At 35.7% G+C, this 24,530-nt stretch overlaps 1 long non-coding RNA gene across 1 annotated transcript; it reads left to right on the top strand.

Moving 5' to 3' along the window:
• Positions 1 to 16,413: 16,413 nt before the first annotated feature.
• Positions 16,414 to 19,748, top strand: LOC121407720. The gene is made up of 4 exons (XR_005968944.1): positions 16,414 to 16,635; positions 17,639 to 17,806; positions 18,083 to 18,185; positions 18,715 to 19,748. It is a non-coding gene; the product is annotated as an uncharacterized LOC121407720 (long non-coding RNA).
• Positions 19,749 to 24,530: the final 4,782 nt, after the last annotated feature.

The raw sequence follows: 24,530 nt of genomic DNA, 5'->3' as shown, positions 1-24,530 counted from the left end.
GAATGCCGTGTTTACTGAACAAATGTATGATATGTTGATGCGATTCAGAAAACAATATTGAGGTTCATGCTCTCGCCCAAGGGAACGTGAATTAGGATTTCGGAATAACGACAGGATTAGGCCTCTGCCACGATTAGGGGACAGAAAGAGTAATTAATGTTTAAGACATTAAAAAGGAAGATCTATTGTTACATTTACTTATCACAAAATTTCATTTTACGGCGTAGAACGTATATAGATATATATACAGTATATGTATACCATTGTATTATAATTGGCATGAATTGCAAATCAAGACTTGAAAGATTTGTTTTTTGGGGGAAAGTGGAAGTACGCCCATGACGGCAGGTGATAATTAGTGATGGTCAATCACAGATGAACTTGTTCCTGAGACCAAATTGAAGTTTTCACTAGAATTTTATTTAATTCCGGTTGTGTTATATAAATATAAAAATAATTAACACTTCTAAACATTTACTAAAGTATCACTCCTACCGATTTTGTATGCTTTCATAATGCTTCCAATAATCTGATAAATCAGCCCCCTGCCCCTTACAAAGAGTTACAACTGATCCAATCAATCGTAACTCTATGGAAATCCAAGAGTGTCATATTTTTTTCTTCAGGAAATTTGCAAAATATCCATTTTAAACAAAGGAAAACGAACCAAATTGTCAAGAAAGCAATGAATTTATGAATGTACATCATATCTTGAATTTTTTGAACAAACATGCATTTTATATGTTGACTTTGCTGGCTTTCCAATTGATCGGATCAATCGCGACTCTTTGTAAAACGGGCCCATGCAGGTATCTGTTTTCGGGGGGGGGGGGAGAGGGGCACACAACTCTGTTCTGTAATACATTGACCATCCTCATTCTCTCCATTTTCAATTTAAAAACACATGTTTAATGATTTTATCTTGTCGAAAATGTCGACCTGTTTTCGTTTCCCATATATATCAAATCTTATTTCATAACAAAGTTGACCCCCCAAAAAAAATAATAATAAATAATAAAAAAGATGAGGGAGAAATGCTACAATATAACAATGTAAACATCATCAAAACGTGGAAAGGACAGAAGGCACACAGAGGAGAAAAAAATGAAGAACAAATGAACTACAATTATAATCTTTGGGGTAGTTTCTAGGTGCCAACAAAAACCTATAAGATCAATGATTAATAAGTTAATTTTTCGTTTAGGTAATTTTAAAAAATCATATGTATATTTTCATGCATCTATTTCGCTTTATGTATTTGTATTTGTTTTTTGTTTTTTAATAGCTTTAACTATATTTTGTGCAGATTTGATTAGTACAAGGGCGCAGGTCACATAGGCGTGTCTGTAGCTGTATCCCAGAACCCCCCCACACACACACTCATAATTATAAATAGAAAAGACGCATTGTGATCTGACCTCTAATCACCCAAATCTTCCGGGTTGGTAACGAATACACGCTCTTGATGACAAACATAATCAAACACACTAAATTGCAAATTTCTCTGCCTAATATGGACATTTTCAATCTCCAAGACGTAATTAATGACTCACGTGGAATAAGTGCTTCCATTGTCCGAGCAAGAGGACCACGAAGTTGTAAACTAAGAGTTTCAGACACTTCATAGATAAATCCTCATCGAGACGGCTCTGAATGGGATGGACCCAGACGCGTGTATCTACAAAATGAATGATGAAAATGTGGTGATGTATACACAGCTCGTTGATGGGAGAAAACGTCCGATGAGATCTAACCCAGAATCGGTTGGATTTCAAGCTAAGTCTATACACCAACAGCTAGTTGATAACAAAAAATTATATGATTTAAAAAGCATCAACAAACCAGACACTCATCATAGCCGATTAAACAAATGTTATCATAGCCGGTTAAAGAAAGTTGTTACGTATACAATTTTTGCTTAATTTAAGTCAAAAGATAAATCAACAATGCCCCATTTTAGGTCATAATCGTCAAGAAATGTAATTTATTTAGGAAAATATACCCATCCTTTTTTATGATTACAGAAAGTTCATAGAATATCTACTTTCTTTTGTCTAAGATCTCAAAAGAAATGGCGCTCACAATAATTGTTTACTGAGATGCACATCACGTTTTTCAGTAAAAACGTGCTCAAACTCCCCAGTTTCTCAGGTCGGAATATATATATATATATATATATATATATATATATATATATATATTTATATATCGTTTATGAAAATGACCACAAAAAATATTTATGATGTCCAGTTTTCAGAAAGGAAAATCAAACACTTTAGCTCGCTTTTCGCGCTCGCATCATTTGATTTGTGAGATATGTGTCCTCTTTATAGGTCACGACAAACATTCCTTATCACATGAAGTTCGTCTCTTCTATTGATTGATTAGATAGATATGCATCTTGTTCATGATTAAAAAAAACTGATCCAAACGTCCAATATTTAGGTCTAATATCCACAATTTAAGCTCTCATCTTGTTACGCGCTCGCATTGATTTTTATTCTAACGAGATACCTTATCTTGTTCGTAAGAGTAAAGCAAAATGATAAAAAACTACAGTATTTAGTTAGGACTACCCAATAAAAAAATATCCGCTTCTAGCGGCAGACCGATCGGGGAAAATGTGGTTGAAAATATTTTTCCATCCTCTCCCCAATGACAGAATCTGGATCCGCCCGTGGAGTACCACATGTATAACGACTTCAGTCCATTTATTGCACTTTCTATTTCAGTATGCAACTGGTCTGATGCCTGTGGGCTAGGTATCAAACTAACACGAGATGAAAAATATAACTGAAAGCCTTCCGATTCATCTCTGCCAAATATCATCAAAAGAACAATTTTCTTCTCGTCGTATCCAGAATGAGTTTGTGATTGAAATGACAATATTTGTGATGGATGCCTAACGTAATTTCACTCATCGTTTGTATGCCCACGCTGAATATCAATGCATGGGTCCAAGGAGTGTTTTTTGATTGATTTCCATTTCTTTTATCTCAAAACCTTTCCCGCTTTGCATTCCCGATGCAGGACATCAGAACATAATTCCCCTATATTTCAAATCCCTTTTTGTTTTGCCTGAGGGGACTATGACAAAACACAAGACGACAACTCCTTTCTAACTGCGGAACATTTCTTGTTGCAGACCGATTTCTGGTTTGCATGCTTCAGACAATTTTGGAGTGGAATTATGCATTCATACCGCGGGCACTTATAAGACTTTTTCTTATTATCCGTGTTATAGAGTAATTGGTTTCGAATAATATATGAACATGATGAATATTGAGAATGTCTGAAAAATCAGCAGAGTACATTACAATGGAGAAGAACAGTGCATTAACAGTTTGTGTCACTGTATGTATATACACATTTCCACCCTTTTTGCTTTGCAAATGCTCCCATAGGGCAGCTTTGGATGGTCGAAATAGAATAACAAATAAAATTAAATCAAACAAGCAACATGCAGGGATTTGTTCAAATTGGATGAAAAATAACGAAGGTTTTATGAATGTGCATAAAAATGTGAAAATGCTTTTAAGTGCTAACCCATGCCAAATCATTAACCCCCCTCCACCTTCATTTTTTTGCACACTGTAGGTTACATTAAAAAATGAGCCTGATTTTCCCGCCTTTCTTTCTTAAAACGGCATGGGGATTCGTACTCCACTCCCTTTCTTTGGCCAGCGGGCACTGCATGGCGTTGCATGTAGCTGAATGGTATTTATTGATGGTTTTTACCGTGTTTTGCCAGCCCCCGAACCCAGAACATCAAGCGCTATCGATTCCCTCCTCATTTCCATTTTCAGAGCACAAAATCGATACACTGCTAAGAGGCAATCGGACGATCATTTGTCGGTTAAAGGTTCGTCCGGGTGAATCTCCATTGTTTTTGTTTTCCCCCATTTTTTGGGGGCCTCCTCCAAGAACTTACTATTTCTGCTAAAAATCGTTAAATCAGCACATTTGGGTATTATTCTGTCGTTTTATTCTCCCCATGAGATTATTTACTTTGATGTAAGTCATCAGCGTAATTGTTTTATGAAGAGTCAACTGTCATAATAAACATCTTTACGACCCCTCCCCCCGGAATCAGCATTTGCAGAGGACATTGATAATTGCCCCCAAAAGACCCCAAGTCCCACGGAGAGGATTGTAGATGAAGGTAACCTATAGTTATACTCACTGGTTCAAAGTTACCAAATAATAAGAGTGAATATCCCATATCGTTAAGCCCAACATCACTTATTGAATACCAAGGGAAAGAAGGATGGAAAGAGAGAGAGAGAGGGAGAAAGAGGGGTGGTAGGGGGGGGGGGGTAGAGAGGAATGAGAGGCGGGTTATGACCCATGTGAAGAGGGCTTTGAAAGACAATCCGGACAGAATAAAAATGAAATGAGACGGAATAAAATATTTCCTGCTTGCTAAGGTGCCAAATAAACAAGTGGCGACGCGATGCGTTCGCCTTCCCCCATAAATTTGACAAATGGCTAGCAATCCATCTTATTATCTATATTTTAATCTCATTCCTTGTCCTGCTAGGATGTTTTTCCTCAGGTGCTATCCGGTTAAAGAATTCCGAATCCTGTTAAATTCGGGAACTATTAGCCTGAGTAACTGTACGGAGGGCAGTGCACAGAAAGGCGAAAATAGCTCTTACATTTAATCAAGCAAATATTAAAACGGTTTAAAGCACCGGAGTTTCCGTTTGCGAGATCCGAGGTTAATCCGGAAAGTAGGGGGAGGATTGTGGTTAATTAAAGGCACTTGCTGTGCTATGTGAAGAGAAATAGAAGCATATGTCCGCCATCATCTTCAGCTCAATTACTCACTCTTCTCTAGAAATATATACTTCGATCTAATTAATCCACAAACCACCTTTAACCGGATATAAATTGTATTTGAAAGGCCTATACGGACGTTATATAGTTTCAGAAGAAATTGCACCCGGACTCCGGTCAAGCAGACACTGTCCTGCTCTAATAACAAGTTCAGATAACTCGTTTTGAGATTATATACAAATACGATTTCTTACTTAAAACTGTGCTGAAGTGCAATAAAGATTTATAACATATCATTGATATACCACAACATCTACAGCAATAGATTCATGCAGGTCGTGAATTAAAGTTTTGTTTATTTTCAGAAAATAGTTAATAATCCCCATGAAAAATAAACAACTTTGGGAGCCGATGTCGTCACAAATACCTTAGTATAACTTTTATATGTTATTATTTAAAATTCTAAATTCAAATTGATCTTTCTACTTACTGTACGTCTTGGTTGATTCCTCTTAAAAGAAATATAATAAAAAGTACCACAATCTACTATAATTTAGTGAGGAAGTTATTGATTATCGAATCATTAGAATTGACCAATTCTATTTTCTTAAAAAACAAAACGAATAGTGAGTTTGTGTATATCATCCCTCATTTGCATTCTACACTGTGTGCATGCATGTACAGTAAGTGTTATGTGAAGATAAACAAAGATTTGAAAAGTCACGTATAGGTGCTATTTCACTTTGATTTTTATCTATTAACTCATTAGACAACTTGTTGTAGGAAAGACTTGGCATGTAAAAAAAATGATGAAGGCGATTCTAAATATGGGAAAAATAATTCATACTCGTATATTTCGTTTTTGAACAACTATGACGTCTTTTCGAATTTCTTCGAGCTTCTTTTAGAAGCACTGAGCCGTCACTGCCTTAAAGTCGTTTTTGTAGAAAAAGTTACCCATCATTCTCTGTATCTTTTTCATACAGGTGGTAATGTCTCCAATGCCTTCGACACAATCAATCATGAGATCTTACTAAACAAACTGTTTCAATAGGAAGACCTTGTGGTAGTTCAAGAGTAACTTACAGGAAACGATGTGCATTTTTAAATGAGTACGAATTTGAATTACGTAATATTTGTAACGGCGCGCCGTTACAAATATTACGGCGTACCACACGGAAGTCTATTGGGCCCGCTGTTTTTTATCATTTGCATCTAATGGCTTCTATTTAGAATATGAAACCCCTTATCGTTTATAATGTTTGGTGTTGTTACCAATTTTTTTCACACAAAGCTCCATTTTACTAGTAAAGACAATTAATACTACAAAGTATATCGCGGTGGACAAGAGCTAACAAATATTCACATAATAATTTTTATATTCTAAAGACTACGTACATGATATTCAGCAATTCTTTGGATTCATTACCATCTAATATTGTACAGTGTACTTGATAATGCTCCATTGAATCAAGTTTTGCACACTAAATTCTTGGGGAAATTAGTTGACAACCAACTAGAAACTGCACATTGATAGCATTTGTAAAGTTATTTGAATTCGAGAAATATTGGTATTATACCATAATTCATAATTCATTGATTTTACCATACCTAAATTACGGCCTTACTCAGTGGAAATACACTGCAAACATTAACAGAGAATAATTATATTATAAAAGAGGGTTATTCATATGACTTGCTCACCCTTTCTGATCCTTTATTTGTCGAAAATAAGATCCTCAAAATAAAGTATTTATTTTTTATACAATTAGGTCAAACTACATATCAATGTAATGATGACAGTTTACTCTATTTTTTTTTCACGTTACTCTTTAAAAAATTAGAACGTTCATAAGTACCAAACTAGGCAGTCAAATGAAATTCATTAACCTCCTCTTTTTGAGCACATTAAAATTTTAAAAAAAATACATCAATCTATGAAGGACCTAAATTATGAAATGCCATTGACGGTGTCCCCTTCCCCTTCTCTCAGAATTTGTATATTGAAAGTATATAGAAATCAATTACTCATACCTTATGATCACGTCTGAAGAAAGCAAAAGAAAAAAAAATCGTAATCACAGCTCCGGTTATTTTCCTTATTTTTCCTAATCAAAATTCTTGATAATTTTGTGCGCTCACGACATTTATATTTCCTTCTACTCTTCTAATGATCATGTAATCCACATACAGCTTGCCTCTTCGTTTTCACGTAAAAATTATTGTTATTCTCCTTTGTGACCTACCACAATAGCCAGAATTGCAATTTAGTCTCCAATATCCAAAAAATTGACAAAATAGCTTACCAGAAAGAGCAATTATTTCTTAATACTGTGAAAATTTGTAGTCGTGCAGTCAAATAAAAGAACAGATACAAGAGTTTCTTGGACACTGCTTTTTTCAGACTGCTTGGAAGTTTCACTGAGATTACACAGTATGGCACATCATTTTCATGCTTGAGTGAACCCCAAACTTATTTCTCTTCATTTTTCAGGTCCTCCTTATTTCCTCTGCATTCAATCAAGTACATGAAATGGTTATTGTTGGTCAATTTTAACATAATTATCATAGTCATTTTAAAGCTTGGGAAATGGATTTTTCAAGCTCGATAAAAACTCAATATTCATTTTGGAGGACTTATTGTTGGTTTTCATTGGGGTGGCAGTTCACATAATATGAGTAGCCCACGATATACAAGTTCTTAGTGCGCTTTTTCACAAAAATACAATACACAACGCTCTTTTATTGATGTTATATTTTCGGTAATAACATTTATTTCATACACATTTATTTCAACTGTAATGATTGCATATCGTATTGATTTGTATTGACTTGCCTCTATTTACTTGATTTGTATTTTTTTAATGAAATAAATGAAATGAATTTTATGCAACCGTCACACAAAGGAAAGCGATCCCGAATCGGCCAATGATATGGCATTCGAAATGACGTAATTACTTTTATCGGTATTGAGTCGGTTTCGTTGATGTGACTGAGCATGCGCAAACTCCCTGGTACTGCAGAATCTCAAGAAAGCACCGAAAAAAAGAACAATGGACTTGTAAACAAAGGCTTGGAACACGAAGAGAAGAAGAAGGGGGTGACTCACCCGGGCTGCAGCAGCCCGGCCGGCAGAGTCCCGGTAGTATGGCCTCAGGTGGGCTTAGGATACGGAGCTTTGGCCCTCCACTTACGGGGATAAACTGATAAATTAGGTAAAATATGACGCGATTTAGACATGATTCATTCATTCATGGTCCATCCGTCTCATACACGGTTTTAGGAGGAATTTGGCTAAATTACTTGCTAGAATGGAGGTGTTTTGTTCTCTGAGTTTGATAATGGAGCCAAGAGTTATCTTATTAATTTCATTCAACCGACGCATTGTTGGTTGTTGCATTTCCCCAATCCTTTTCTCTCGAACACAAGCTTATATTTTTATTTTGAAACACACACACACACACAAATAATCTTGAAACATTGTTTTAGTTATTTTGAAGATGTTCGAAATCTTGAATATGATATGGTGACTCAAAAAAAAGTCTTGAATCCCGGGTACTCATTGTGACGTGGCTAACTGGAAAACATTGAGGAATTAAGGAATATATGCGTGTATGTGTGGGTGTGTGTGAAATAAAGGACTTGAATTGGCAGGATTTATTTGTTGGTTTGTCAGGCAATACAAATAGAATAAAAAGTTGTAATACTATTATCTTTTTTATAAAATATATATTATTTATATCTAGAAAGGAGTATTACCAACCATTGACGATATACATAAATTCATTTTAGAATATAAGGATCAAGAAAAGAAAATAGCTATTAAAATGGGGAAATTAGGGCGGCACTTGCAAAAATGGGAAGCAGTAAAATTATGACAAGGTTAAGTCTGTAAGTCTTTATTTACTTTCAATATATGTAATGCTTCTCCCGTGAGCTTGTTATATTCAAAATTGTTAATCGAGTTGTTTTGTACTTATAAACATGATTTATTTATGATGAGTGTGAGCAGATCTTTTGGACAGTGGTGTGGGTGTGTTATGTGTTTGTGTGTGTGTTGGGGAGGGGGAAGTTTGGTGTTCAATGTGATTTAAAATGTTAAATTGAAATGTTATGTAATAATTGTTAATGAAATCAGAATAAAAACAGTATTAAAAAAATGTGTGTGTGTGTGTGAAGGTGTGCGGGGGGAGGGTATGTGTGTGCGCGCAGTGGATTTGTGGTGCGCCTACTGTGTGTTTCGCGTACTGTGTGTTTGTGTGATGGGTGTCAGTGTGTATGAGGTTTGAGTGAGTGATCGTAAAAATCTATGTGAGGGTTCATGATTTCAAAGTTTTCATTTTTTCTTAGTTTTTATTTTTTTATTTGTTTTAGGCATTTCCTTCCATCACTATTTGCTTGCGTGGTTTCTTTCAACCAGAATGAAGATTTATGAATTAATAATAGTTGTAATTATTTACCTTGAGTTTATGTCATGTATTTTGATGATATCCTCGATAACGCATGTTTAATAAAGTTTATTCGGGGTGATGATGTGGACCTGGTACTGTGCTGCAACCTCTCCGTCCTCATCCCTGTTTAAAGAAGCCTTATTTCACCGAAAGCTAATTTACCAAAGGTCATTCAACCATCTTTTTTTTAAAGAGGAGATAGCTAGCATCTGCTAAGTACACTCAGTGGTGTACAGATGGGGGAGGGGGAGGCTTGGGGCGCTTGACCCCCCCAAAAAAAAATCACGACCAAAAAGGAAAGGATAAAAATTAAAGAGAGAAAGGTAAAATATGAAATTATTTTCTGAATATAGTGTCTCATCATTATATTCATTTTCATAATTTATTACTATTATTATTATCATTTTTAATATTATTTCATTATTATCATTATTATTATTGTCATTGTTCATATGATTAGAAGTATTATTATTATTACTCATATTATATATTCAATTTTGTAATTAAAATACCTCTCATCCATTACCTTTTCCCCAACATGCCCTCTGCATACAGGTACAGACCCAACTTCAACTCCTCTTGTACTTTGCTTCAAACCCTGCTCTTGCGTCTCCTAAAACGATGGAGCCTTCACCTCACGGGAGCGTATCGGATGATCAGCTGTGATGACGAATGAGAGCCGATCATCAAACACGGCGCTGGTCGATGCCCAGTTCTTCGATGAAACACGATCTCGTCTGAGCACCAACTTCTCAAACATTGTCACTTTCTTGCCTTTTCTGTGTTGTTGTTTCGCCCGGCTTGATCGACAGGTCAGGAGTTCGATCTACTTACTGTACGTGTTCTGGAACCAGTTGAATTGATTGACAGGAGGGCACCGTCATTGTGTCTTGACTTGGAGTAAAATCTTGCTTGGGATTTTGCTGTATTGAGCGGATTTGACTTTTCAATTAGACATTGTGTTAAAAGGTTTTTTTTTAATATCACAAGGATATTACCAAATGACTGTTTTACTAACCGTGTATGAATACGGCAATTTGAATTTGACAACACTTGTAACTCGAAGAAATATTTCGTTTACAATCAGAATCAAATCCATTTTGTAATTCCTGGTTACCGTCACTGAAAAAAAACACATTCCAATTTATGAAATATTAGTAAATCTAAAGAAATGCCTTGCAAAATAAACAACAATTAAACAAATCAAAATAGTGCTCTACCAAGTCTAACAAGTTTGCTGAAGAAACACTATGCAGATCCAAGTTTGTTATGGTATGATAGCTGTGAAATACTTTGTTAGTTTTTTTATATTTTTGTTTCCCTTTTAATTGTACATAATTTATTATTTCATATCATATACAATTTAATTTCATTTATATTTTTGTATGTTTATTGATCCTTAAACCATGTATATGATGTATGGTATTTTTTTTTAAATATCTCCTTGATTTCAGTTCACTAAGTGCATTTGCGTGATTACATTAGGATAAAAAAAATTGACTCATTGCCATTTTTATTCAAGTTTATACCCATTCTACATCCTGAAATCAATTTTTATCAATCTACATTGAAACCTGTAATGATCATTTATTTTACTAATAAACCAAACTCATTCCGAAACCCCCATCTTTACCTCTCCTTCATTCATCTTTTTTAAAGATAGTACACTGCTCCACCAAATTTACATAAAAATACTTCTTACATACATTCTTAGTCGTCGTGGAAACAAAGAAATGCAACTACATGTATAATATTAGAAATCCATATGTTTCTCAGAGCTAATCATTTAATACGATTCGTTTTGATTTAATTTGTAATGCTTCTTTGCAATCTGCCTGGATTACAACAAACGCCGAAGGCGATCTCTTTTGGTCTCTATCTCTCTCATCTAAACCCTTTGTCCTTTCCAAAACTGTGGCTGGATTTGGAACTCACCAAATTTGTCCTCATTACTACTTAATCCAATTTCTCTTACTACATTTGTGTACAGCGTCTACTTGAAGAACTCTCTGGACAAAATTAACCACAGTTTCGCCTTTAAGTGCCGTTTCAAACACGACGTCTTCACATTGTGGAAAGGAAATTATTCAAATCGCATTACCTCATTCATCTCTTTTTTGCCAAACCTGAATTTGCCAAATTTCACAAATTACCCCCCTCTTCATCATGTTCATTTTAGTTCCATCTCCCCGTTTCGTTTGTACCAAGACCGACCAGCCGCTATGGATTCGCAGGGAATATCCATCCGCATTGCCAGGTAATGGGGAGACACCATTTCTAATTTGAAAGTTCATTTTCCTAATATTAGTTCCCAAATTATATATAATTTTTAAGATTTTATTATAAGAAACTGTGGACTGTGGGTTATTGTGTGTTTATTACCGTTATTTCACATATCAGACCAATATGGGATTGTTTGTGTAATAAAGATAACATGACTCATTATTTACATGACGTTGCTTTGTTGGTCTATATTCCTTGGTCTGAACGTAGTTGGTCTAATTTCCATTACGTATAAATAATATAATTATATCGTCACATGAAAATTTGGATCATAAACAATATTATACCGAGGTTTTTTTTTACCTTACTGCTAAGAAGCACGAATGCCTATGAGCAAGCAACCAGGGGACAAACGGCTTGAGGTCCTCTCCGAGGGACCACCTGGTAATAAGGATAAATGCCTTACCAAAGGGCCCTAGCGCACCACTTGGGAATCGAACCCGGGTCATCGGAATCCGAAACCCCCGCTCTATACCGACTGAGCTATCGCGCCTCCCCAAACAGTTTGTCTATAGACGAAGATGTGTTCGACCAAGTGGGAATAAGACGAAGTGGCTAGTTGGTGTGATTAGACCGAATGCTTAGTAGATGGACTGGTTGTAAGCGAGCTGGGAATAGACGAAACGGAAAGTTGACAAAGGGGATGTTGACCAATTGACAATATACCATTTTTGTTGAGTGCAAAGCAGATCGAAACTATAGGCGCCGCTTTTCCGACGGCGTAGGCGGCGTCGTCGTCAACATTGAAGTCTTTCCCAAGGTTAATTTTTTTTTTAAATGTCATCATAACTTAGAAATCATACGTACCTATTATATGAAACGTGGACATAAGGGTAATCAAGTTTCACAGAGTAATTTCCTGCCTGAGTTTCAGGTCATATGACCAAAGTCAAAGGTCATTTAGGGTCAATGAAGTTAGACCATGTTGGGGCGAATCCATGCTTGAAATCTCAACCATTTGCACAACATTCACCTTTAATTCACCCGTAATCATTTTTATTGTTGGTTATAATTTTTTTTTCACATGACTATCCAATAGAACTCTATCATTTTTGTTGCTCAAGCATTCATCTAAGAGACTAGAAATTGCTGTGGAAATATCCCGTACGGCACGTATGGAATCATCCATCGGGGAATCAACATTGAAATCTTAATAAAGGTAAATGCTAGCTTTGGTAACGATATCAAAATGAGTTCGTACAGAATCCAATGAAATGACCACCAAAGTGTCTGTTTTTATAAATAAAACGCATGTGCCAAAGGATTCTGGAAGAAATTGTGTAATTGCTGAGAAATCAGCAAATAAGCACAGGATTCGGGTAGAGCGTCGGGCCCGACGCTCTAAGCAATAATTATACATTGTCCCACGTGCGCTTATCTGTGTTGGGGATCTTCGATGTGAACATTAATTTTTTCAGCGTAGATTGGCAAGATTTCACAACGTTCAGTTTATGTTACTGTACCAGATCTAGGTTCTCGATGATATTCTGACAATTAAACCTTGTTTACAGACTTTCTCATGAAATCAGTGTTTACTGCAACTACTGGAATTTCTCTTTAACCTTTTTAAAAGTCGTCATAACTTTGAAAGTATACTTGGACAAGAGAGTGAGTAATCAAGCATTATTGATCGTTTCATGTTGCATGATTTTGGTCAAAGGTCATTGAGGATCAATAACTCTGACCATGTTGTATTTTTTAAATTGAAATGTCATTACTACTTTGAAAGTTTATAAATCTAATTCATTAAAAAGGGAACATAAAAGTACTAGTAATCAAATATCATTGATCGTCTTGCTCAAGTCTTAGTTCTTTAAATCAGTACTCAGCTGCTTTAATGAATCGTGCAATGCAGGCGAGAAATTCAAAGCGCTCCACTTGTTAATTTTATATTTCGGTTCTGATACAGAGAAAAAAAAAAGAAATATTGAAATATTATTCTGAACACTTATAATATATCTTCTCTCTCTTAATGTTTCTTAATGAATAGGTCATTCGTATAATGTTGGGTTATAAAATACCCATTGAGGAATTTGCAGGAATTGTCTAGCATCTGTTGAATTATTAGGTATTTTTTGTCTACATACACAATACAGTGTAGGATCGTATGTTGTCCGTTTAAATTTTGAAAATTTACTGAAGTGTTTTAGTGTCATTGAGAACGTGATTTTCCATTTCCTTTTTTAAATCTAAAATTGCATGAGAGCCGTAATTATTGCATAACCAAAGCTTCAAGCATAAGAGACATATATTATTCCGGAATGAACACGGACATCTCGAGACATTGGACCGTCCTTAACGAATTATCAATATAGAAGTAAGGCGAGACAAAAATGGAGAGTGAAAGTATCGGACCAGAAATAAAAAAGTTACTGCTCTTTAATTTTTATTTACATCTTTGTACCAGGGAAATGGGAGTAAAGAATGGATAATATTGTACAAAACATTACCCAAAGTATTTTAGTCAGCGGTTGTAGTGCTCCTTTGTATTTTTACCCTTTGTCATGTTTGCACCTAACAAAGATTAAGTTCTTTAATTCGCGAGCCAGCCATGGCGCACAACGTCATGAATGTCTATAAGCATAATTTCGAAAGAGATCATATTGATCTGCGCACGCGCGATGAAGGATCTGCGATCGATTCAGTCAATACGACAATTTCGTTAGCATAAAGCCAATCGATTCAACACGCGCGACCAGATTAAAATTATAGACATAATTAGTCTGGTACTTGTTTGGCACCACCTGTTGTAGATGTATTCATATTCCGACGTATTTCGACTTTTGTCAAAATACATTTTTTGGGGGTATTTTGTACTGACATATCTCCCCAGCATCAATTCCGTGCATTTTTGCAATGATGATTCTTTACTCCGTATCTTAATTCATCAAGACCAAGATATTAGTAAGATGTTATGCATGGTAAGTTCTTTCCGAATCTGGAAAAAGGAGGGGTTTTTTTTTCAAATAAAACAAAACAAAACAAAAATGAAAAGCACCCATGGACAAATCCCAGTCGGGCTACTTAATTGCACCTTTTCACCACTACGGATCTGACCATTAGTGGGATAAGGTTTCTGTTTTTAAATAAAGATAAGAGAACTTAGACATGCATAGACATTAAAAAAGTGTGTGCTTTCTTGATGAGTTCCCTCTTAAGAAGTACATGATGCCGCGCCCAGAAAGTTTAGTGAATATTAGGACAAATGAATCAATAACAGAAGAAAGAAAATAAATTCCGTACGCAAGGGATATATACGAAGATGGGGAAAGATGCACATGGAACAAGTGTATTATGCGTCCATATGCTGAAAGATATGCTCTGATTCTTATCATGTCAAGTTAATCAAGACCAATTATCTTGACAATTATACGAGATGGATGATCAAAGAACGCACCCCAAAATCATACTGAGAAATAGGATAGCCAAATTACAAATAACAGAAGAAAAGGGAATCTCTTTTTGTTGTTTGCCGTGATTTCAACTGCTGCTTCGTCTTCTATTTCTTCGTCCTCGTTTGGGGGATTGATCGATTGAATGACGGGGTAATAGATTTGAAGAATGAACCCAACGCATCGCAAAGTGCGGAATAATGGAACGCACAGAACATCGGAGGATGGTCGCCCCTCTCGCCACGTCGCCCCCGGGCTATGTCATCGGCGGCCCTTCTCTGCGCGAGAATGGACAAGAGCGTGCGCCATGCAAATTGTCCATTAGAGGCCAATATAAACTGGTCGAAATTGGTTGAAAATCTCGTGTCATCGCTTTAAATGAAATATGGATCTTCCGAGTCGTGCTTATAGCAAAATCGTTTTCGGATGTACGTTATGAAATCGAAAGAAAGCATTATTCTGCCATGGAGCTATATTCTGCGCATCTAGAAGTGCCCAGCTACGAGTACGGGTGAAACTCCATCCCTCATTATGAATTCTCGTATAGACTTCTTGCCCATTTCAATTGATATCAGCGAATGAGCTTAGTTTGTAAAATTGATTAATATTGTCTCGAGATAGGCCTCTCACACATTTCGGAATCTTATGAAAAGTAGAATGACCTATCTTATCATCACGTCTAAATATAATCACCTTTCTGTAAAACAAGGAAACACTTATATCAACAAGTATTGTAGATACGGAAGGATCCATAACAAAATTTGAAATTCAAAGCTAAACATTCATAAATCGAAGTATCAAAGTATTTCCCTGAAGGCTGTATAAAATACTGCCCCGCTTTGGGGCAGTATTTACCCAATGCGGGAAGCCTACACTGAAAACCTAAACTAGTCCAGCGGAGGCTCGACTAGGCTTTAACTAGTCTGGCATGTTAGTCGAGGCTGCTGGACTAGGAAAAACCTGCATTTTAAACTAGTCCAGCCTCTAAGACAAGCTTTCGGCCTGCTGGACTAGCTTGAAATTAGTCGAAATTGCTCGACTAATGTCCTTTTCGGTGCTGGACTAGTTTAGGGACGGACTAGCTTCTGGTTTGTCAAGCAGGACGGACTAGTTTATCGCTTGTCAATCGAGACAGACTAGCTTTAAGCTTGTCAGACAGGACGAACTACCGTGTAACTTGTCAAGCCAGATTGACTAGCTTCTGGCTTGTCAAGCAGGACTGACTAGTTTAAGGCTTGTCATTCGAGACAGACTAGCATTTAGCTTGTCAAACAGGACGGACTAGCTTGTAGCTTGTCAAGCCAGACTGACTAGCTTCGGGCTCGTCAAGCAGGGAGGACTAGTTTATGACTTGTCAATCTAGACAGACTAGCTTTTAGCTTGTCAAGCAGTACAGTCTAGTTTGAGTTATGTAACCAATGTCCCACAATCAGTGTTTACAGGTAGGCCTAACTGGAATCTGAGCCTGTGCATTGAATAACCCGAAAAGCAAACACATGCATGCACTACAAAGAAGTTGCTTATTTGGATACAAAGACCAATCCTAAGCCAGCTTTTGCTTCAGTTGGAAATTGCCCGCTCAAATTAACGCTTTCACAAACAATGCATCATTTGGGTCATCATTTCGCTGTGTGATACGATCAGGGAAGCAAGTCTGAAGTTATTCTACTGAAAGCCTGTATCTTTTGCCTGTTTTCTAGAATCAGTCGAACCATATCGAAAAATTCAAAGTAAGTACAATTTTCCTCCTTTTTAAAGATTAAAGAGACAAATCTGGGAGAGGACGAAGAGCATATTTCACACAGCAACGGTACAAATATGTCACTGCATGCCCGTTAAGTGTTTCCAATATAAGTGAAGTGTGTGAGAGGAGTGTGAGAATTTTCGTATTCTTATATAGGAGAGTATAGTGCAGATAACTTCGGCTGGGGGTTTCCGGTTATATTTTTTGACTCTGCACTATCAAATACGCATTAAATTGATTTGTGGAACTTTTGAAATTAACTAAAGTATCAGAAATGCATCTTTTTGAAGGAAATTCAAAAATATGTCATACATACTCGTAGCCCAAGTTATTTGAGATTGTTGTCTTTTCTACATGTAGGAAAGGAAATTCTTTGTGTTTCTTTCTTAATTTTGTAAGATTAGATATGGTATTGTGAGAATAATTATAATTGTTCAGTAGCTATCACTAGTTTTATACTTTATTTGTGATATCTGGAATATTAAGTAGGCTTATATAATTTTGTAATAATTTTCCATTAGCTGGATCTTTGTATTTGGAAAGCAGTCTTTGAATGTAATGTTTTACGCGTTCCCCCATTGTCAGTTGGATTGTGTTGGGTTTGATACTTTTATACTTGTACCACTATAAGTATGGAAAGAAATCTTAACAAGAAAATTTCTTTATTCAGAATCTCAAATTGGAGCCTACTGTAGGCAGTTTTTAGAATAAACTATGTCCATTATTAGGCTAATGTTCACGAAGAAGTGGCTTATATAAATGAACTGATGCAAGTAGATGAAAATCGATAGGTTTATCCCTTTTTACATAACCCACGAGTGATTTAAAAGACCCATAAGCATAAAATCAATGTTTATATGTTGCTAATGACGATGGCGAACTGCAGGAGCTAGTTAATTATTTTGTTTATCACATAAAAAAACAACCCAATGAGACGCACTGATTCTGTATAGTAAAACGATGATGATGATTTTTTTTCTTTTACACAGTTATCTACAGAGATGGGTCGTCTACAGAATAAAGAAATATCGTATATGCCGATCATTGAAAATGGGTTCGCAAAAATTTCTAACTCATCGATTAAATTTGGGAATGGCAAGAAGAAGCATACCAATCATCTGTGACTATAGACGATAGAGGTCAGGGAGGAAGAGAAGGTGAGGAAGCGCTTATTTATCTGCTGCTTACAAACGATTTACATTTTAAAAGAATAGGCAGAATAAAAAACATTATAAATGATTAATTACTGACAAGTTGACCATCATATACCACTGATGATACTGTATAAAACAATGTTTCACTGTTGTTCTTAATGGTGTAAAGGAGTTGTCATGAACTGTTTTTATTGTTTATTGTACCTGACATATTCTGCGTCGATTGATAAAAAGAAATAAAATGAATATAATAATTGAACATCTGTTCTTCTTTTTCAGTTAAGCATTCTAGAAGCAATGACAAAAGCAGTGGGCCCATCCTTGGCAACAACATGACTTCTTCAGGGAAATTTAACGATCTCTTTGTGTCACCAGAACTGAGGTGAGTTAAATTTCAATGTGTAATGTTTTGCTTTCCTTCACATTTCCTTAATATTGATATGATTTAACAAACATGAAACATTGTGAAATTTCTGATGAAGTTCCTTCCACATTTAACATCTAACTCCCATGTTCTCTTCCATTTTTAATAAACACATTCTTATGGAAACATTAGTTACATTAGTCTTTAGGATTCGGTATGTTTATAATGTGATAGCTAGCTATGAGGCAATTGTTTTAAGGGGATTTCTGCACAAGTATCAGACTGAATGAAAACTATTCATAGTCCATGTAATTATGACGTAAGATACAGGGGTCATCTCTTATAGGCAATTCTATATGACAATTACGATTTTTTATAACAAAAAAATACATGTATATACTATTACTATGATTTTCGTAGTGGTGCCTTCCTCGCCAGCACATGCTGCTAACTTTGAATAATATCCATTTCATCCTTCTGATTTTCCAATTGTTTCTATCACTCTAATTGTCATTTCCATCGTCTGTTATATCATTTATCTGAACAGTCACAGAATCCCGTACACCTCCAGACGGACACGGAACACAATCCTCACAATCACCAAATCGCTCGACCTTCTGTCAGAGGCCACGATGTCGATCTCTTCGTTTTATATCTTCTATTTTCAATATCCCACTTGCCTAAGTAAGACTCTCATATTTATGCAAAGATCTTATTAGATATTCAGGATGGAGACAACAGTCCACGGCCCATATTTACATTAACAATAAATCAAACATGCAGTGAGTTCAGATAATTAACCTTCTATATCTATCTGTGTTAATTCTTTATTGTTGAAATCTAGTATAATCAACACTCTAGTGTCCTAATAATTTTGGTTAAGGTTTGTTCCATACAATAATAATAATTTAAGATAAATCTGAAATTCCAAACAATATCAGATTTATTTTAAATCTGTATTATAAAATGTTGGTTTTCACAATTTCAAATCTAAATAGTGTTTTCTTAATCAGACGCCAAGTTTATTGTGGGATGCTCTGGGTATATGACTAAGTTTGAAAAGGTTTCCTTTTGCGTAATCAACAAATGCAAATGTTTGTGTTATGACATTACAGAGCAAAATATTAGTTCTTTTTTATTTATTTGGACAGCAACAGTTTGTACATACCAAATTCTCTAATTTGTATTATCTACATTTTATCACCCTTTTCACAAAGGAATTCATCTGACTATTAATTTGTATTATGTATTTTTTCATAATTCTGTCACTCGAGTACAAACCCAAAATTGTCCTTCTATACCTTGAATTTGTATCAAAATTATTTTGTTGATATTTTCATGAGGAGCATGATAACATACTGCAATGTACAAAACTCTTCATGTTTACAGAAACACATCGAACAAAAGTAAGCAAGTAAACTTCCAGAAATAATAAAGTTTTCATATGTATATTTTCATATTTGAAGTCCTTCAATTGAATATCAACCTTTGAGTCATTTTCCTACTGCCATATTTTTTCAACAAAATATACATATTCCCTGTATCGAGAGTGTAACGAGACTGAAATCTAATTAATGATTATAATTACAACTTTAAAAATTTTATTTGATTTTTTATTCGAATTCATTTTGATTTACTTTTTTTCTGCAATGATTGTATTTAATGTATATAAATATGCAATATTTTTAACGCTTTTCTAATGGTTTCAAGTTTAGGCCTGTCTAGAGTGGGGATTCCACTAATGTACATGCAAACTATATGCTCAGTGTATTGATTTTGAATATTTAGTATTTAATACTTTATTCATTTCTTTCCTCTGTTACGTTTTTACCGTTTTTTTTTAATCTACGATTTATTCTACAATATGTACATTTTATTTTACTTTCTTTTGCTATATATTTTGTAAAGATTTTTTCAATCTCATTATTTAAATTGAAAGAAAGAATTTGAATATGATGGTTTACATAACCTTGTTAAAAGAAAAACAAATCGTCAAATAATCGTAGTATGTAGTGCGCATTAAACTGCACGTCCTAATAATATATGTTTAAATCTAGAAGGAACATCTTCATTTGGAAAAGTAAATAGGTTAGATTTTGCATATATGTTTGGAAGTTTAATTTCATTGGCAGTCAGATGATATAAGGTTGATATTATTTTCTTGTGAACAAATAACAAATTCAAAAGAATTTATTGTAAAGAATGCATTGATTAATTAATACTGTCAAGGAGGTATTTTTTCTACTTTAATAGTGAGAAATAATTTGTCTAAAATATGGTATATGCTCTAGCCCATCTGGATGCCATTATTTTGATGATGTGATATTACTTTTCATGTCTTGGAAATATATGATATTTGGATAATAAAACTGTATTGTTACTGTAAATAAATTTACAAATTTTCTTGATTTCATATTTTGTTCCTCGAAAATATTTTCATTCTTATTTTAGCGATGTCTAGCAACGTGGTGGGAACGTCTGAAGGCGCGGCTAGGTTTTCTGGATCATTCATGGCTAGTCCGTCAAGTTAGTCCGTCATGCTAGTAATGCAACCTAGTCCAGCTTGACGCACCGAAACATGCTAGTTCAGCAACCTAGTCCAGCTTGGTGGACTAACATCATGTTAGTCCAGCAGCAAGACTAACTTGAAGTTAGTCCAAGTGGGCACCATTTGGACCAACTTAAAACTAGTCAATAACTAGTCGAGCGACTAGCTGTATGTTAGTCCAGCTCGCTGGACTAACCAATAACTAGTCGCTGGACTAGCATCAAACTAGTCAGGCTTGCATGACTAACGTTAAACTGGTCGCTTGACTAGGAACATGCTAGTCAACCGACTAATGAAAGGCTAGTCTAGGAAGATGGACTAAGCAAACCTAGTCCATCATGCTAGTCCAGCAAAGCAGACTAACTTAAAGTTAGTCCAGGTGGGCACCATCTGGACTAACTTTAAGCTAGTCTGGCGACCAATTTTGGTTTTCAGTGTATTGTCTAGTAAGGTTAAGAATTATAAGCAGCAATTACATGTACTTAAGAATGGGAAAAATTTACATCACACTGGATAAATAAAAATGCCCCAAAGAAATGCCCAATGTTGGTTGGACGCATTATTACCCTCATGGAGCACTTTTACCCAATAGTTTTTAGAGTGTAAAGTAAAATATGAATGTCATACAATCATATAAATGAGAATATTGTAATTGAATATATTTTAAGTGTCTAAATGGGAATGTACATTTTCTATTCAATCTCCCCATGCTGATTCAGTAAGTGCCCCCGTCACACTTATTCGGAATCAGCATTGATCAAGCAGAACCAGCCGGAATGAATTTTTTTCAAAATTCGAGTCACATTCGGGAGGGAATTTCGAATTGATCTAAATTTGTAAAAATGCCGTTCGATGACCTCAATGCTCTTTGAGTGATCCTCAGTGCTGACTGACGTTGCAGCAACAGCTAACCGTGATTTTATGCGATTCTATTCTCCCACGAATGCGATTCGAATACTTCGAATGTTGTTGAAATGTCGTCAGATTATTTGGAATGCAGTCAGAGTGCTATTGGACTGCACTTTGAATGCCGTTCGATATTTTTCCAGTTCGCATGCACCTCGAAAGTTTTGAGCATGAGCAAAACATTCGGGCCGGACACAAGAACGGACCCGAATAAATATTTGGAATTCACTCAGAATGCAGTCAGAATTTTTAGAATGTACTTCGAATTTCCAGGAATGTGCCAAGAATTTTCATTCCGACGGAATTCCAGCTCATTCCGCCTCACTAGGGTAGTTTTGAGTAATATTTTGGGGGCTTTCATGGACTATTTGGTAGATGATCGTGATAATGAGGCCATCACAAGGAAAGGCAAATTCAAACTAGGTGATGTCATTGAATCTGATACAAATTTACACGGGAGTTGTAGTAATATTTTCAGAGAAACAGTCGGCAGATAGGCCTACCTAGCAAGCTTAGCATAATATCTTTCATTCAAAGTACTACAAACTACGAACGTGTTCTGTACCCCTTTCTTACCTGAGAAGGACCCGTTTTGTGCCGTTAACAAGTGACCATTTGCCTTCTTATAGGTGCCGTGCCCGTTTCTCGTATCAGTGCCCCGAGTTATTACCCAAGAAAAGTGTCTCTCACGAACGTGTTCTGTGCCCCTTTCATCTGAGAAATCCGGTTTAATGTGTTAACGAGTGCCTCTTTGCCTTCACATAGGTGCCTGTTCTTCATATTAGATAACTCTTTTCTTGCCCGATGGGCGCCCGGTTTCTTAATTTAGCATTAAGTGCCTCCTCTGATTGCACAATCCATTTTCAAAATACGATTTGTTCCTTTCAATACTTCTTTTCTTTATAAGTGTATAATGAAATTCACCCTTTAAAACTCTAATTAAATGCCCTATTTTAATATGCCCATATTTTCTTTTCATAAATGTGCCTTTCTTTTCTAGATTGTTTAAAATGTTCAATCTGTTAATGTTCGTGTGGCGTCCCTTTTTCTTTGGAATAATTGTTCTTTTTATAATATGACTCTGGAAAATACATTTTAAAATGATGAATTTCACATTATAATTATTTCAGGGAATACGAGGCTGTTGCTATTCGAAACAAAACGCTGCGCAGAGGAAAACGTAAGAGTGTTGAATACGCGCAACTGAAATGTTCAATGCGTGTCACAAGCAGGACTTCAGTCGGAAATGCGTCTAGTAATCCGAAGAGACAATCATTCTTTTCATAGCCTTCCCTTTTGATAAAAGGTAAAATTGAGTAGGCCTGTGTAAAATATTCAACCTTGTATCATTACTTTCGATATGCCAGTTTGTTTCTTATGAATGTATTGTCTACTATGTTTTGTCCTTTTATTTTTATGCTGAAATGAAGCGGCTCGAATTAAAGTAATCTATTGAAACTAATACTGATATTGAGGAGATCTGGATAAGTTAATGAAATTTAGCCAGCGTTTGCAATACTGTGGCAAATTCCCATAAAGAAACAATATCATTGGTAAAAAAACAATAACAAAATACAATATTCTCATTGTATATGTTACTCCTTATGAAGGAAACAACTTGTAAGCATAATTCTACGTGCCTTAATTAGTTTCATGAGTCATGTGAGTGGTGTAGATAAGTCTTATTTTTAAAGAAATTGTTTAAAGAAACTGCCCTTTTTGAAAGAAAAGTTGCCGTTTTTCCACGGCCCCCCTTTCAACTTCGCTGAGGCGCCCCTGAGGAGGAGGAAGAAGGGAGAAGTATAAAGGAAGAAGAAGATGATGATGAAGAAGAAGGACAAGGAGGAGAAGAAGAAGAAGGAGGAGGGGAGGAGGAGGAGAAGGACGAAGGAGAAGAAGAAGAAGAGGATGAAGAGGAAGAACAAGATGGTGAAGAAGAAGAAGAAGAAAAAGAAGAGTAAGAGTAAGAAGAAGAAAAAGACGAAGAACAAGAAGAACAACAACAAGAAGAAAAAAAAAACATGTCAGGTATCTTTAGTGATGTCATCCCCTTCAACTTCGCTCCGGCGCCCCTGTGGAGGAGGAGGAAGAAGAGAGAAATAAAAGAAGAAGAGGAAGAAGAAGACGACGAAGAAGAAGAAGAAAAAGAAGAAGAACAAGAAGAAGGAAATGAATGGTAAAAGTAAAAACAGATTTGAAATCAAAGAAAAAAAAAACGCCGATGCAATGGAGAAAGATTGAGGAAAAATATAAGAACCAGGAAAAAGTAAATAACAGAAAAGGATGTTTATTGAGTCTTGTCTCTTTGTTGACATGTCAGGTATCTTTAGTGATGCCATCCCTAAGGTTCATAATAACACAATAGATCTATGACAGACGAGATGACACAGTGGGGGTTGAATTATCACCGCAAACCGTAATTCATTTCCCCCCTTTTCCGAGATTGATGGTAAATTACTGTTCATCCTCGCAAGTCCCTAGCGAAGCATTTCACCTCCCAGATATGCCGTGGAGAACTTCTCCCCGAAGCCTTTAATGAATGCAACAATGCCCCTCTAAAGCCATAGGAAGAGCTGAATGGAATGATCATGAAAATCGAAAACAAGGGCAATTTTCTTCTAGAATGTAGAGAGATTAATTTAATGAGGAGACGGAGATAATGTAGTGGATACATCACTCATCTAAATGCGTCGTACTTTTTCGGGAATTGCTTCGATAAGAAAGTGTAATTGACAGATTTTGAAAGAATTATTGTTTCTTTGTGTCTCTCGAAGCAGAATATAAGGTAGCGGAGAAGAATGCTCAAAGAGAACGGTACTCCTCGACAACGAATTGTATTTCTGTGCTCCTCGATCTGTTGTAAAGCACTGTCCTTAATCATCGCGAGATGGCGCAATTTCTTTTTACTT

The sequence above is a fragment of the Lytechinus variegatus genome, chromosome 2, assembly GCF_018143015.1.
Source record: "Lytechinus variegatus isolate NC3 chromosome 2, Lvar_3.0, whole genome shotgun sequence".
NCBI classification, from domain to species: domain Eukaryota; kingdom Metazoa; phylum Echinodermata; class Echinoidea; order Temnopleuroida; family Toxopneustidae; genus Lytechinus; species Lytechinus variegatus.
Note: the sequence above shows the minus strand (reverse complement) of the source record. Positions and strands in the feature narration are given on the sequence as shown.